General features: G+C 45.1%; 1 protein-coding gene across 3 annotated transcripts in view; it reads left to right on the forward strand.

Moving 5' to 3' along the window:
- The window catches only part of LOC129821973 (unconventional myosin-Ic-like), a 57,697-nt gene that overhangs the window by 4,563 nt on the left and 37,135 nt on the right, over positions 1 to 15,999 (forward strand). The gene's annotated exons all lie outside the window — the stretch shown is intronic.

A 15,999-nucleotide genomic window follows, 5' to 3' on the forward strand; every position in this document is an offset into this window, starting at 1 on the left:
AGGAAGTTTGCGTGCGTCATATTTGTGACAATGTAGCAAGTCGGTGACGAGTCGCACGCTGGGTTGAAGTCAAGTGCTCTTGTCGTATATGCAAACAAGTCTGTGAAAACAATCTCTAACCTTAGAGTTTATGTCTGATTAACCAAGGTGAATGAATTGAACTTAAGACACCTGTTGTAGCCTAACATTTAAATAGTGGTTTAAAACTGTGTTTTAATAGATAGGCTTACTCACACACCACCAGGCAGCTTAGTCCAGTTAGGTTGTTAGCCTATTTAGTGATACTTATCTGGTGGTAACTACTACCATACATGTTTTAATTCGTCAATGTATGGGATCCTGAGGCTATTTGGAGCGGCTGTCAGTCAGGGAAGCAATGACATGTATGATGTAACAACTTTACCACCTGAACAGCTGCCAATCTATGCCCTGCCCTGACTTATGTGAGCTAGCTGTGTGAGTGTGTCGTCTTGGGTGACCTGTGTTTATGTCAACAAGACTGTGAGTGTCCAACCCCAACTGGATATAGGGTGGAGTCATGGCTCTCCACTCACATATTGTGGCTGTATGTGTAGATACAGTAATAAAATTGTGTTTTTGTTTATCAATTGTTGAATTAGGCAAGCACTAAAACCAATCGATGGGATTGTCAATACGGTTTCCCACAACAAAAGTTATTGGGGATTTTTTTTGTCTTCTGTTTAACTGTAACCAAGACTTTCCATTAGAGTAGCTCGGAGGGATGCTATGACCCCCCCCCCCCCCCCCCCTCCCCCCTCCCCCCTCCAAAACAATAAGTCATCGCAACAAGGATTCCAGTTTCAGCCCACGGCAGAATCATTTGGGGATTGAGCTTTTTCCCGGCTGTCTGCACTCTACAGTTGGGCATCTCCCAGCTCTCTCTCACAAAGCTTAAGAGTGGCATTCACAGAGCCAAATATAACCCACTGCTTGACCCCACCAAGTTGTTTGCATAATATCCTTTTTGCATGTATCGCTTTGCCATTGGGCAATTTTGTTTGTTATTTAAAGCCCCGCCCCCATCCCCCCATCTTTGTCATTTGCTGCTACATGTGACCAGCCTGTGTGTGTGTGACCAGAATGGTGGTGACATGGGCTGCTCTGCAGACCTTGTCTTGTTGTGGCCCTCTTGTCATAGAGTCAGCTGTCAATGCTGCACAGCCTTACCCCAGGAGACTTAATAGGATACACCTGCCTCGGCCTCTTCCGTCTCTGACAGGAAACTCTCAGGGCTTACTACTCAAACTTGGCCAACATGGCTGCCTGATTGATTGCTCTAAACCAGGTTTCCCAAACTACCCCCTCGCGGTACGCCAAATAAAAATGTGATTCACATTTTAAAAAATATATACAGTTGAAGTCGGAAGTTTACATACATCTTAGCCAAATACATTTAAACTCAGTTTTTCACAATTCCTGACATTTAAACAGAGTAAAAGGATTACTTCCCACAATAAGTTGGGTGAATTTTGGCCCATTCCTCCTGACAGAGCTGGTGTAACTGAGTCAGGTTTGTAGGCCTCAATGCTCGCACACACTTTTTCTGTTCTGCCCACAAATTTTCTATAGGATTGAGGTCAGGGCTTTGTGATGGCCACTGCAATACCTTGACTTTGTTGTCCTTAAGCCGTTTTGCCACAACTTTGGAAGTATGCTTGGGGTCATTGTCCATTTGGAAGACTCATTTGCGACCAAGCATTAACTTCCTGACTGATGTCTTGAGATGTTGCTTCAATATATCCACATAATTTGATGCCATCTATTTTGTGAAGTGCACCAGTCCCTCCTGCAGCAAAGCACCCCCACAACATGATTCTGCCACCCCCTTGCTTCACGGTTGGGATGGTGTTCTTAGGCTTGCAAGCGTCCTCTTTCTCCTCCAAACATAATGATGGTCATTATGGCCAAACAGTTCTATTTTTGTTTCATCAGACCAGAGTACATTTTTCCAAAAAGTCCGATCTTTGTCCCCATGTGCAGTTGCAAAGCGTAGTCTGACTTTTTTATGGCGGTTTTGGAGCAGTGGTTTCTTCCTTGCTGAGCGGCCTTTCAGGTTATGTCGATATAGGACTTGTTTTACTGTGGATATAGATACTTTTGTACCTGTTTCCTTCAGCATCTTCACAAGGTCCTTTGCTGTTTGTTCTGGGATTGATTTGCACTTTTCGCACCAAAGTACGTTAATCTCTAGGAGACAGAACGTGTCTCCTTCCTAAGCGGTATGACGGCTGCGTGGTCCCATGGTGTTTATACTTGCATACTATTGTTTGTACAGATGAATGTGGTATCTTCAGGCGTTTGGAAATTGCTCCCAAGGATGAACCAGACTTGTGGAGGTCTACAATTTTTTTCTGAGGTCTTGGCTGATTTCTTTAGATTTTCCCATGATGTCAAGCAAAGAGGCATTGAGTTTGAAGATAGGCCTTGAAATACATCCACAGGGTACACCTCCAGTTGACTCAAATTATGTCAATTAGCCTATCAGAAGCTTCTAAAGCCATGACATCATTTTCTGGATTTTTCCAAGCTGTTTAAAGGCACAGTCAACTTAGTGTATGTAAACTTCTGACCCACTGGAATTGTGAGACAGTGAAATAATCTGTCTGTAAACAATTGTTGGAAAAGTTACTTGTGTCATGTGCAAAGTAGATGTCCTAACCGACTTGCCAAAACTATGTTTTGTTAACAAGAAATTTGTGGAGTGGTTGAAAAACGAGTTTTAATGACTCCAACCTAAGTGTATGTAAACTTACAACTTCAAGTGTGTGTATGTGTGTATATATATATATAAAATGATTTAAGACTGAGACTCTCTCCAATACAACCCAACATTGCAGAGTTGTGTGCATCCTTTCAAGCACACCCTTCTCATTAACCTGTGGTGAGTTATTCACACATTTCGATGAACAAATAACGTCTTGTGTGTAAGATGGTTAAATAAAGAGGTTCTATAAGAGCTCTCTGTCACAACCCGGCTCATGGGAAGTGACAAACTCACACTCATTCTTCTGTTTATTAAACATATCGTGTAGTGTGTGAGGCAGGGTTACAATGATGGCAAAAAGTGCCTTGACCCTGGTATTAGAAGGGGTACGCAGCTGGACGTTGAATGTTTGAAGGGGTACGGGACTATAAAACGTTTGGGAACCACTGCTCTAAACCATTTCGTCAACCTCTGACGACACCCCCCACTAAACACTTGTCACCAACACTGTAGGTTGTTGGATAACCTTGTTAGTTGGAACAGATGAACGGTTGGATTTGTACTATAGATTAATGAACAAAGATTGAGAGGACAAGGGAGATGATGTAGTAGAAATAGGAACATGCTAGGTCAAATAATGTATGGTCTTGACAACGTTCATCCAGGCCTTGTGAATTGGTGGACCTAGGGACCGCTTGCAAAAGTACTGTACATTCTCAGTTGCTATGGTTTCACACGTGTGACGTGTCACACTCCCTGACTGTGACTATTTTGAACATGGTTTTGGTGCCTAGAGTTTGAAACCCAAGCAACAGCGAGCGAGGGCATGTCTGGGACAAGCTGCCCTGATAACAGCCACATTGACGTAAGAGACACATTGACATTAGCTGTGATCCTAATAACATACCAAACACTGTGATAGATAGTGAGGCCAAACTGATGTTTCACAACCTGGTAGAAGTGGAGGAGGATATGGAATCTGGGATCCATTGCATGCTTGAGCAATAAGTCCCGAGGAGGTGTGGTATATGGTCAATGTACCACGGCTAAGGGATGTTCTTAGGCACGATGCAACGTGTAGTACCGGCACCTAAAATGAGTACCGGCATCTATTTCAGTCCAAGTCAAGCATTGGGTAGAGAGGTGTATGTATGGAGTGAGTCAGTCTGGTAGTATGCGTGTCTGGTAGAATGCGTGTCTGGTAGTGAGTCAATGTAGAGTGCTCCATGTACACCGGTGAGTCATGAACTGAGCTGGTTGGACGATCTGGAGTTTTGTCTCCTAGCTGTGGCTTTTCCATCAGAAATGTCCCGGCCTTCGAGTAGAGAGCCCTGCCCTCGTTGCTGCTTCCTATCAGGAGCAAACTACAATCAGACTGGGAAACCCATCTGACTCAGGCAAACCTGGGTGGTGTTCATTTTAAGGCACACAGTAACAACTTTTCAAAATGATGTGGAACAGAAAATGAAAAATGGCCTTTTGTTATTAATACGGTTTCAGTTAGTACCTTCCTGTTTCGGTCAGTTTTCCTCCGTTCCGTGCCTAGTGACCATGACTAGTTGAGGTAGGATGTCTCAGAATTCAAGACCTTCACAGTTGCCTGAAAAGTTAGCCTACTAGCCTACCTTGACATTGTCTATGTTATCAGACTACTGTCACTCGTTCGTTGTTTGCCTGTTTAAGCCCAGGCACTGTGCTCTCTGCATGTTTTAGATGTCAATCCCTGTTTTGCCTCACACACACACACCCTGTGACTCGCACTGATTTAACCTGATGGTGTGAGATATTTGGTTAATCCTCTGTCTCTCATTCCCCGTGGCCTTCGCCGTCAGGACAGACAGACAGGGGTAGAGTGAAGGGCTGTGGGAAAGGAAAGGGGGTGGGGCTTAGTGATCCTCTTTCCATCGCTAATCCTTCACTTTGTGGTTTTTCTGCTCCATTAAAGTGAACACAGGAATTGGTATCCATTGACTTAATAAGCCTATAGCATTCATGATGCCATGATTTTGAATTGTGGTATTATTGTGATGTAGGTGTTTTATAAAGTCTTTATGAATGAACATTTTGTTCATGGGTAACTTTCACCTCACTGACGGAAGTACAAAGTAAAAGCATTTTAGTGATGGTTTGTGCATGCGTACTTGTATCACGATAACCACCACGTCTTCTCTAACAAATTGGCAACACTTTGACGCGATGCCCTCTGTCCAGACTGGAGACTCCTGTAGTTTCAGTACCGCTCTCAGTAACACTTTACTTTAAAGCTTGCGCGTACAATGCTTTATGCCTTGCTATAAGCATGTATGAGACTTTATAACGACCTAGTCATTAACTTGTGGCTCGTTGTATTCCAGCCCTCCTGCTCTATTCGGATGAACGAGGTATGTGCTCACAAAAAAAATGGCTCCTTTCTGTGGTAGATAACCTGTAGCCTTATGGACCTATCTCTGTGGACCTGCACCTCCTTTTATAGGGCTGTGACGATACCAGATTCACTTTTTTGTTGTTGTTGTCCGTGGCAAAAATGGAAACAGGATGCAGGCAACTCTTTTTTTTCTTTTTTTCTTTTCTTACTACGATACTAACAAGTATCGCGGTACTGGTATCGTCCCGGCCATACCTCTTTACCCATTGAATGTGACTTTACCACACCCATACCCTGAGACTGTCTGTAAATGGCCCATTCGTTCGCTCTCTGCTGGCACACCCACCTGTTGTGACCCACTGTGTGTGTTGGTTCCCACACACTCTTTGTACCAGCTAGAGCCCTACTTGCTCACCTTCCTGTTGTGTGTATCGTGGTCCTCCCTGAGAAGTTAACCTGGCATGGATATAGCCTGGTTCCAGATTGTTTGTGTTGTCACGTTTGGCAGGACAGCACAGACGGATCTGGGACCAGGTTAGCATTAACATTTGGATACAGTGACTGTGTGTATATATAAACTTTGTTCCTTTCAGTGGTTGTCAGTGCTGGGACTTTGGTCAGCAGCACTGTGCAGCCCCCCCCCCCCCCCCCCCCCCCCCCCCTCTTCCTGATTGGCCAACCTGCCAGCCCTGCACGTTAACCTTTACCCAGGTCTACGCCATGACTGCCTGGGCCATAAGCTGACAGCAATCCCAACCAGGTGTGTCCTTGTGTTGTCCCAACCCTGTACTGTCAATGACTCAACGTGGTAGAGGAAGGGTAGGAAGGGAGGAGGGAGAGTATGGGTCAAAGGGGAAAAAACTATTCGGGGCGGATGGATCGGAACAGGGCTGCGTTCAGCAGGACACAACATTGTGGAATGTTGCAGATAACGGTCACAAATTAAGCTGCCCCGATTCTATCTGCTACATGTCAGAGGGGCATGGTTGCAGCCTGGCCGCGGCATCGAGCGATCCACCAGTGTAGCATGTTTGTTCTTAGTCATATATTTCAATCTGAACGCCAGCCACCCACCCACAGGTGGCGGTGTAGAGGGAGGTAGTAGTAAAAATAGTAGGAAGTGTCTCCTCTGTCAGTTAATTCGTTGCTGAATGTCAATGCAATTACAGTAGAGCCTCTGGATTGGCAAACTCATTAGCCAAATAATTCACAATGAGTTAACCACTGATCGGCTAAATTTAAATGTAGCGCTCTGAATTAGACAAGGACATTGCATAGTTCCTCTGTCAGCAACACAGACCTCCTTTTTATCTCTTCTGAAACATGTCATTAGACTTGCCGTATTGTCTGTTCAAACGAGACTTCCCAAAACCTCCATTCCAGTGTAATATCACATACTCTCAAGTAGTTTTTGCTTTTCATTCAGCTGCAACCGATGTGTGGGAGCAGGGCATGATAAGAGCTTGGCCCGTATGGGAGGAAAAGTCTGAGCGAGTGAAGGAATGCAAACACTGCCGAGGAGATGGGCTTGATAAGAGGTGGAACAAGATGGAGTTGACACCTGGCGTCATTTTAGAAGAATCCCTCACCCCAATGGTCTATGTGTCTGTCTCTGTCCACACGGAACTCCCATGCAAACACACTAGTCTCAGCTCACTCTATGGGACACGTAGAGGTACGTTCCTACCACACCCAAGTCTATGTCCAACTATGTGCTTGGATGGATAGCCTGCTTAGTGCACGGAGCTGTTCCTTTTAGTGCGATCCACCCGCACGCTGCTGCCTATAGGCCTGTATCTCTCAATAAGCTCCTGTCAGCAGTCATCTGATCCTCTAATAACGCTGTCCCGACTGGTCCCTTGGGAGAGCTGTGAGCTAAGCCCTGTGTGTTCAGGTCCTCTGTGGGGGAGGGTGTGTGTGTGTGAGTTGGCATCCAACTAATTAGGGGGATGTGATGCGTAGAATGAGAGGGTGGGGAGGGCGCTCGTCTGTGCCATTGTGTTTTAATGATTACAGTGCTGTCTGGTCATTCGTGGATAGTAATAATACCTAATGACCTGCCACAGAGACTGGTCTGTGTGTGTGTGTGTGTGTGTGGAGAAATAACTGTGTGTCATTGCCTCAGCTGTTGTCTGTGTGTTTTCCATCTAAGCAGCCCTAACCCCTGACTCTGCCCTGGGGGTGGTTAGGAACAAGATTCCTGAGATGTTGCAACATGAAGTGTGTTTGTCCCCAGACTGTTGAGATCTTCCGTTGGGAAAGAGGTCTGTGCTTGCTTATGCTTACACTGTGCTCTGTTAGGCCCAGTTCCAAACCTCAAGTTTCATCATTCCTAGACTGCTGAATTTATTGTAACGTCAAACCCCGCACAAACTCACATCGTATGGTGGGTTTAATTATAATTCTCACTCCTGCACAGTCTTTTTTTTAATCTAGTGTCGGCCAATGGGTGAACGTGTGTGTGGTGTCTGTCGTTGCTTTGAACAATATGGACTAGAGGTCGACCGATTTTGATTTTTCAGCGCCGATACCGATTATTGGAGGACCAAAAAAAGCCGATACCGATTAAACGGACGATTTTAAAAATAAATAAAAATGTTTTAAATTAAAAAAATATATATATTTTATTTATTTATTTGCAATAATGACAATTACAACAATACTGAATGAACACTTATTTTAACTTAATATAATACATCAATAAAATCTATTTAGCCTCAAATAAATAATGAAACATCTTCAATTTGGTTTAAATAATGCAAAAACAAAGTGTCGGAGAACAAAGTAAAAGTGCAATATGTGCCATGTAAGAAAGCTAATGTTTAAGTTCCTTGCTCAGAACATGAGAACATATGAAAGCTGGTGGTTCCTTTTAACATGAGTCTTCAATATTCCCAGGTAAGAAGTTTTAGGTTGTAGTTATTATAGGAAGTATAGGACTATTTCCCTCAATACCATTTGTATTCCATATACATTTGACTATTGGATGTTCTTATAGGCACTTTAGTATTGCCAGTGTAACAGTATAGCTTCTGTCCCTCTCCTCGCTCCTACCTGGGCTCGAACAAGGAGAACATCGACAACAGCCACCCTCGAAGCAGCGTTACCCATGCAGAGCAAGGGGAACAACTACTCCAAGTCTCAGAGCGAGTGACATTTGAAACGCTATTAGCGCGCACCCCGCTAACTAGCTAGCCATTTCACTTCGGTTACACCAGTCTAATCTCGGGAGTTGATAGGCTTGAAGTCATAAACAGCGCGATGCTTGAAGCACAACGAAGAGCTGCTGGCCAAACGCACGAAAGTGCTGTTTGAATGACTGCTTACGAGCCTGCTGGTGCCTACCATCTCTGTCAGACTGCTCTATCAAATCATAGACTTAATAATAACACACGGAAATACGAGCCTTAGGTCATTAATATGGTCAAATCCGGAAACTATCATCTCGAAAACAAAACGTTTATTCTTTCAGTGAAATACGGAACCGTTACGTATTTTATCTAACGGGTGGCATCCATAAGTCTAAATGTCCCTATTACATTGCACAACCTTCAATGTTATGTCATAATTTTGTAAAATTCTGGCAAATTAGTTCGCAAAGAGCCAGGCGGCCCAAACTGTTGCATATACTCTGACTCTGCGTGCAATGAACGCAAGAGATGTGACACAATTTCACCTGGTTAATATTGCCTGCTAACCTGGATTTCTTTTAGCTAAATATGCAGGTTTCAAAATATATACTTCTCTGTATTGATTTTAAGAAAGGCATTGATGTTTATGGTTAGGTACATGTTAGAGCAATGATAGTCCTTTTTTGCGAATGCGCACTGCATCGATTATATGCAACGCAGGACACGCTGGATAAACTAGTAATATCATCAACCATGTGTAGTTATAACTAGTGATTTTGATTGTTTTTTATAAGATAAGTTTAATGCTAGCTAGCAACTTTCCTTGGCTTCTTACTGCATTTGTGTAACAGGCGTTGGACTAGTTAATCGTAAGGTTGCAAGATTGAATCTCTGAGCTGACAAGGTAAAAATCTGTCATTCTGCCCCTGAACAAGGCAGTTAACCCACCGTTCCTAGGCCGTCATTGAAAATAAGAATGTGTTCTTAACTGACTTGCCTAGTTAAATAAAGGTGTTAAAAATTACTGATTGAAATCGGCCCTAATTAATCGGCCATTCCGATTAATCGGTCGACCTCTAATATGGACGCTCTAGTATGAACCATATTCACAAAGCAGCTTTGAGTAGGAGGTTTGCTCTATGATCAGTTTTTCCTTTCAAATCGTAATGAATGAGAGGGGACCTGATCCTAGGTCGACACTCTTACTCTGAGACACTGGATGAGTACGGGCCCTGCTCTGTTAGGCTCCTGTCCCCTTGTCCACAAACTGCTGTCCTATATGTTCCTATGAGCAGCTGAGCACCCCAAACGATAATCGGAGCCTGGGTGTGGCCGGGTGAGCTGCATGTCTGGCACTCTGTCTGCTGTTGGGAGTCAATGTGGTATGTTGGAACAATGTTTTGGTCAGAGCAGTGAGGAGAAATGGCAGCTATATGGGATGGGAGAACCGTTTACATCATTTGATATGCTGTCGGATAGATGGAGAGGACTAGAGGGAGTTGGATAGAGGATTTTTGGCAGCAGTATGTGAAATCCATTATTTAGTCCTTTGTGTCGGGCAGCAGTGCAGTTGTTATTGATGTCGAATCAGCACTCCAGAAACCATACCGAGAACAGGAAACGTTCGACATTTTGGCAACTCCTGCAAGTGCTTCTGATTCAATCCATTTACACTGGGTCTGTGATGGTAAGCAAAGGATTAACGTCAGCAAAACGAAGTGACTCCGCCCGCAGGCCGACAGCACACTACCTTTCACCAGAGTTGCCGGAGGAAGGGAGGAAAGTCTGTGTGGCCAGTATTGGTCTTCTATCTCAAAAGAGGACAGGGAGCTGAGAGGATAAGAGCTGGAGAGTATATGACTTCAGTGGGAAGCCTCTGTAGACTGTACTCTAGACCCCTCAGCCTGCTGCCTGCAGCGGGAGCTGCCCATATAAGGCTGGTTGGGTATAAATAAGCCTGAGAGGGCCCCTCTAGCCTGGGGGAGGAGACCAGAGAGGGAGGAGGGGGGACAGGCCCAGCTGCCCTATTTGTACTGTACAAGTAGGAGTTCCAGCTGGATGGAGCCAGCCAGTGGTGTGCACGGCAGTCTCCCAGATATTGAGACGGGGACGAAAGAGAGGGTGAAGGGGTGTTGGGGGTGGGAATGAGAGAAATGTTTGGAGTTCCTCCTACTGCAAGTCTCCACTCGCCCCTGTTGACTCCAAAGGCTTGTGTTATCTATCTCTGTGTGTGTGAGAGAGTGTGTATTCCCTTTGTTGGGGGAATTGCCATTGCCCTACAGCCCTGTCCCTCGCACGTCTTCACACTGGACCAGTTGCCCTGAGGGCAGGGCAGGGTCAGGCTAATCTCAACTGCGATGATGGGGGATTGGTGTGGGAAAGGTGGTGAATAATCACTTGTCCCTAAAGATCAGTTTAGCAGTTGAGCCTCTAATGATGAATAGTAAGAAAAATCTGATCCCAGACCAGGGTGTAGCCTTATTGTGAGCTAGACGACTGTCCCGTTCACCTCGCCCACACAGAGGAATCTCCACTGTTTGATTTAGACTCTGCTTGCATACATACGAACGTGTGTGTGTGTGTGTGCGCGCGCTCAAACCTCTTCCTCCTCCTCATTCCTGCTGGGGTAACGGTGGGAGAGAAAGAGGAGGGCTAGCCAGGGCTGGCTGGCTGGGATAACGTCTTTATGGAACACTGGAGACACTTTAGGAAATGCCTGCGCGGCCCAAAGTGCTGGCTCAGGCAGAAAAGAGGAGTGTGTGGCAGTGTGTGTCTCTGGGCGAGAAGGAGAGGCAACCAGATGTGTGTGTGTGTGTGAAAGGGAGAGAAAGCACTCTATTTTGGCATGTTTGCTTCCATTACCCTTGCAAGCAAACAGCTGTAATATTGCTTTGTCTAACTCTCCTTGGTGACAAGATAAATGTTGACGCTGTTGGCGGCAGTAGAATCCTCTGTAGATAGACACCTGGGGGCTGTAAATGGCCCAGAGATTGTAAATGACCCAATGTGTACTGTGGTTATACTTGCTGATGCCACCCGGTCTGCTGTACATGATGCCAAAAGCAAAGATGTACAAGGATGCTTTATTCTTTCCTGCAGATGAGCAGCATCAGACCGCTGTACAAATAATCATGTTTGTGTCTGTTCTATTGCACAATGGGTCCTGCCTTGTGATCTCAGTGAATGATGTGTTTTGTTTCCATGTTTTTTCAGCTTTAACCAATACTTTCCGTGTGCATAATGAGCGCCCTCAGGAGGCTGGTGGTGGTGGGGGTGTGGGGGATCTATAGGAGGACAGGCTCATTGTAATGGGTGGAATGGACTCTATGGAATGGAGTCAATGCTGTTTCCATGTGTTGGATGTGATTGGGACCATTCCAATGAATCCATTCCAGCCATTGCAATGAGCCCGTCCTCCTATATCTTCTCTCACCAACCTCCTCTGGTCTCCCTGGTCTATTGTGTGTGTGTGCTTGACCTGCAGTAATGTATGTCTTTGAGTTGTTAATGTATATTATAACTTTTATTTTTTATTTATTTTTTAAATCACAATTGTTTTTATTTCACTTGGTCCCCACCCCCTCAATGGTCATGGTGCTTCCTCTGTGCCCCCCCCCCCCCCCCCAACCCTCTACAGTCTTTACTCTGCCTCCACCCCAATGGACATTTTATTTATTTATTTATTTATTCATCACTGCCACAGTTATGTACATAGTGCTATTTCCCCCCCAAAAAAGTATTACCATTTTCATTATTTTATTTCACTTAGTCTTGTTGGATTTTCACTTCACCCTGCAATCACACATGCAACCCTGCACGTGTGACTATTAAACCCTCTGAATCCTAGAAGTTCTATATTCTGGAGGAATGTAATGGAGTTCACTCACTCGCATGTATTATGGGAACAGATGCTCTGTAATATAGTCCCTCAGCCCTGTGTCAGGCCTCCTAGCCTGTTCACTGTGGAAACAGCTGTGCATGGAAAAGTAGACGGCGACAGGACACTCACAACCCGGTGCTGCCACAATGATTCACAAAACCCAGAGAGGAAGAGGGGCCCAGCAATGGAGTCAGATGAGAGCGCGAGAACAGGTCAGTTTGAGTGTGTTCACCGATGGCTCGGGAAGCCCCCTGTGTCAATATAACTGTCACCAAAGAGACAGCGTTATGTTACAGCAGAGTATGAGCTCATTAGCATCCTCTTTGACCACACTCTGAGGCTGTGTGACTGAGGCTACAGCTCTCTCTCTCTCGTCTTTTGCCATCTTCTTTTCTTTACCTCTTTATGTTGCGCTCTCCTGTCTGTCTTTCTCTCCTCCTCGCTCCTTTTCTGTCTTCTTCCCTTTGTTTTTCTCTCTCTCTTTTTGACTGGCTCTTTCCCGCTCACATGGCTTACATTCTTCTGACCTAACATCATAGTGGTCTTTCATCTTCTCCTCCTTCGTCCCCCTTTCCCTCCCAGTCAAGCCTCCTCACATTGGCTTCTTTAGCAAACTTGAAGGTTACTGTCCCTCTATAGATATATTATCATATAGATTATAATTTAGACCTCCCTGCACCTTTCCCTGTTCTTTCAACTGATAGATAGACAAGCAAAAGTTATCACACACAAGCATACCACACTCGCACACCTATGAGACAAGACAGAGACGGAGTGTAAGAGAGAGGGTAAGGTTAGTGAATAGGAGGCTGACAGTCGGACGGTCTGGTTACTGTCATCGTGGGGGAAGATGGCTGCAGGCTGCAGTACAGTTTTACTGCAGTCTGGAGCTAATGGATCCCATTGTAGCATTGCAGAGGGCTGTGTTTGCAATTGCATGGCGTTTTAAGGTAACTGAACTAAATGACTATCGCCCCGTAGCACTCACTTCTGTCATCATGAAGTGCTTTGAGAGGCTAGTTAAGGATCATATCACCTCTACCTTACCTGACACCCTAGACCCACTTCAATTTGCTTACCGCCCCAATCGATCCGCAGACGATGCCATCACACTGCACACTGCCTTGCCCCGTCTGGACAAGAAGAATACCTATGTCAGATTGCTGTTCATTGACTATAGCTCAGCCTTCAACACCATAGTGCCCTCCAAGCTCATCATTAAGCTTGGGGCACAGCTATCTCAAGGCCATCAGACTGTTAAATAGCCATCACTAACCGACCTCCACCCAGTACCCTGCCCTGAACTTAGTCACTGTCACTAGCCGGCTACCACCCGATGACGATGTACATTGACATGGAATCACTGGTCACTTTAATGTTTACATACTGCTTTACTAATTTAATATCTATATACTGTATTTTAGTGAATGCCATTCCGACATTGCTCATTCTAATATTAGTTTCCTAATTCCATATTTTAACTTTTAGATGTTGTGAATTGTGAGATACTACTGCACTGTTGGAGGTAGGACCACAAGCATTTCGCTCCACCAGCAATAACATCTGCTAAATATGTGTATGTGACCAATCACATTTGATTTGAATAGTGGCGATCACTAGAAAGATGGCAGAGAGAGGCTGCGATGTGTTTCTGGCCAGGATGGTTCCGGATCTATTTGTTCTCCTCAGTGTAGCAGAGCTGTATAACAACACAACGGCCACTACTATTCTGATCACACAGCCAGAGACTCTAAAGAACCCCGGTGACCAGCAAGATGGACAGGAGGAGAGAGGGAAGAAGCGACTGAGAGAAGAGAGATATAATAAAAATGGGATAGATGGGGAGATGAAACTACTTGAGAGCGTAAATGTTTGTTTAGTGTTACAATTCTTCATATGTGACTAATTAGAATGTTTCATTTAAGAGGCTTGTCTTCCTGTTTTTCATTCCGAGGCTACAGAAGACACTGGTCGCGTTCCAGGCAGCCTGTACAATGCAGTCGCCTGCCAGATGTCATATCTGAGCTTCATTTGTGGCTGCATGCAGCTTGTCTGCCGTTAGTCGGTCTGGAACGTGGCCACTGTCTGCAGCTACTCGGGCCGGTCTCCTGGGCTATAAAATGTTGGAAATGAGTGTGGGTTGAAATGGTCGTGTGCTGCTCTGTGAAGGTAATGGATGGTGGACAGTAGCAGTGCGTTGGCACCGGGCCCAGCTGAGAAGAACATGGTGGGTGGATGAAGCAAGCAAGGACGTGTGCCTGTGTGTTTCTCACAGAGCTGCAATTTCTCTCCCTATGACTCACTCTGTAAACTAAGCTGCTCTAGCTCAGCGGAGGGGCGGGGTCATGTTTACTGTATATACAGTACCAGACAACACCATATTGTCCTTCAACAATATGTTGATTAAGCTGATGAGTCACCGGCAATAGTTAAGGGTTGTCATAGATTTGTGTCGCGCAATGAGCTATCTCCCGTACTAGCGATATGGGTTTGTCCCTACAACGAGGAGAGGGGATGGGAATTGTGGGTTTATGTGTGTCCCTGTTGTAGCAGCAAAGAGTGCTACAGAGAGAGGGAGGAAGTAATAGTGGGTCTAGATGAGGGGGGAGAGAGAGAGAGAGAGGAAGTGATAAAGAAATAGGGGAGGGGAAGAAAATCTGTGTTTTCTGTTTTTTCCCCTCAGCATTCTGTTTGGTGTGCTATCAGTGTTTTTCCCCTCAGCATTCTGTTTGGTGTATTTTCCCTAAAGGGGTGTGACCAGTGGTTAGGGACAAGAAGTGTTTCCACTCTGGGAACCAATAAAGGAGGAGTTGAATCCTAGTCCCCATGTGCGTCTTCTGTCGTCCTCTCTCCCAGATGTGTGTCTGTACAGAATGTCCTGCAGTGTGTGTGTGTGTCGGCTCTGCTGCATTAACTCCAGCCCTGGCTCTGACAACACTGTTCAACTGAACCAGTGATTGGCTGCCGTTTTTTAAACTTCATAATGTCCCAAGTTGTCATCACTTCAGACACACTTGGTGCACGTAGTCGATCTTTGAAAATGAATCTCTTTAATTCATCAACTCTTTTTAATTTCAGACTCGATCCAGTAGGAGTGTGAGGGAGGAATATTGAATGACAGAATACAAGGTGTCGTGTAATGAAAGGAAGATAAGAGGATACTACGTAAGCCTTAATATCAGACAGATGTGAAGAAATAGTCTCCTGACTCTTGATAACGTTGTTTATGTTTGTTGCGTTGCCAAGGTTATATCCCCTTTACAGTCCCTTGACAACGGTGCAATTTACAGCCAGGCCATAAAGGCTGAATTTGAATTAGTCCTAGACAGCAGACCTGGGTTCAAATACAATTAGTTTTGAGTGTTTGCTTTAACCTGCCTGGGGTGCCAGATGGTTGGGGGTTGGACTTCTATTGGTGCCAGACAAGCTCAATCAAGCACAGCTAAAGTATTTGAAATAATTTCAAATAGTCATTCATGAGGTCCTGCCTGAGAGATGTGGGAGAGGAAAGAGTTAACAACCAGGACCGATGCATACTGGTGGTCAGAGATTCCCCCCCCCTCCCCCCCTCTGTTCAGCACAAATATACTACATCAGCATGACTGTGCACAATGTACAGCCCCAATGTATGCCAATAAAGCATTGCGCATTCTGTCAACATACACTTGACATGGATTTAACCAACGCTAAAGTCACTGCAAGTCTGTCTGATTTCTTTTTTTTGTTTTGTTCTCTGTCCATTTCTCTTTGTTTCTTTTTCCTTCATTCTCTGTTTGTTCTCATGCCCAGCGGTGCCCATGTGAGAGAGGGAGAGAGTGAAAGAGAGCGAGAGAATGAGTGTGTGTGTGTGTGAGAGCGACCGAGAGAGAGCGTGACAGACAGAGAGAGAAACTCACAC

Source organism: Salvelinus fontinalis, chromosome 24 (genome assembly GCF_029448725.1).
Source record: "Salvelinus fontinalis isolate EN_2023a chromosome 24, ASM2944872v1, whole genome shotgun sequence".
NCBI lineage: Eukaryota > Metazoa > Chordata > Actinopteri > Salmoniformes > Salmonidae > Salvelinus > Salvelinus fontinalis.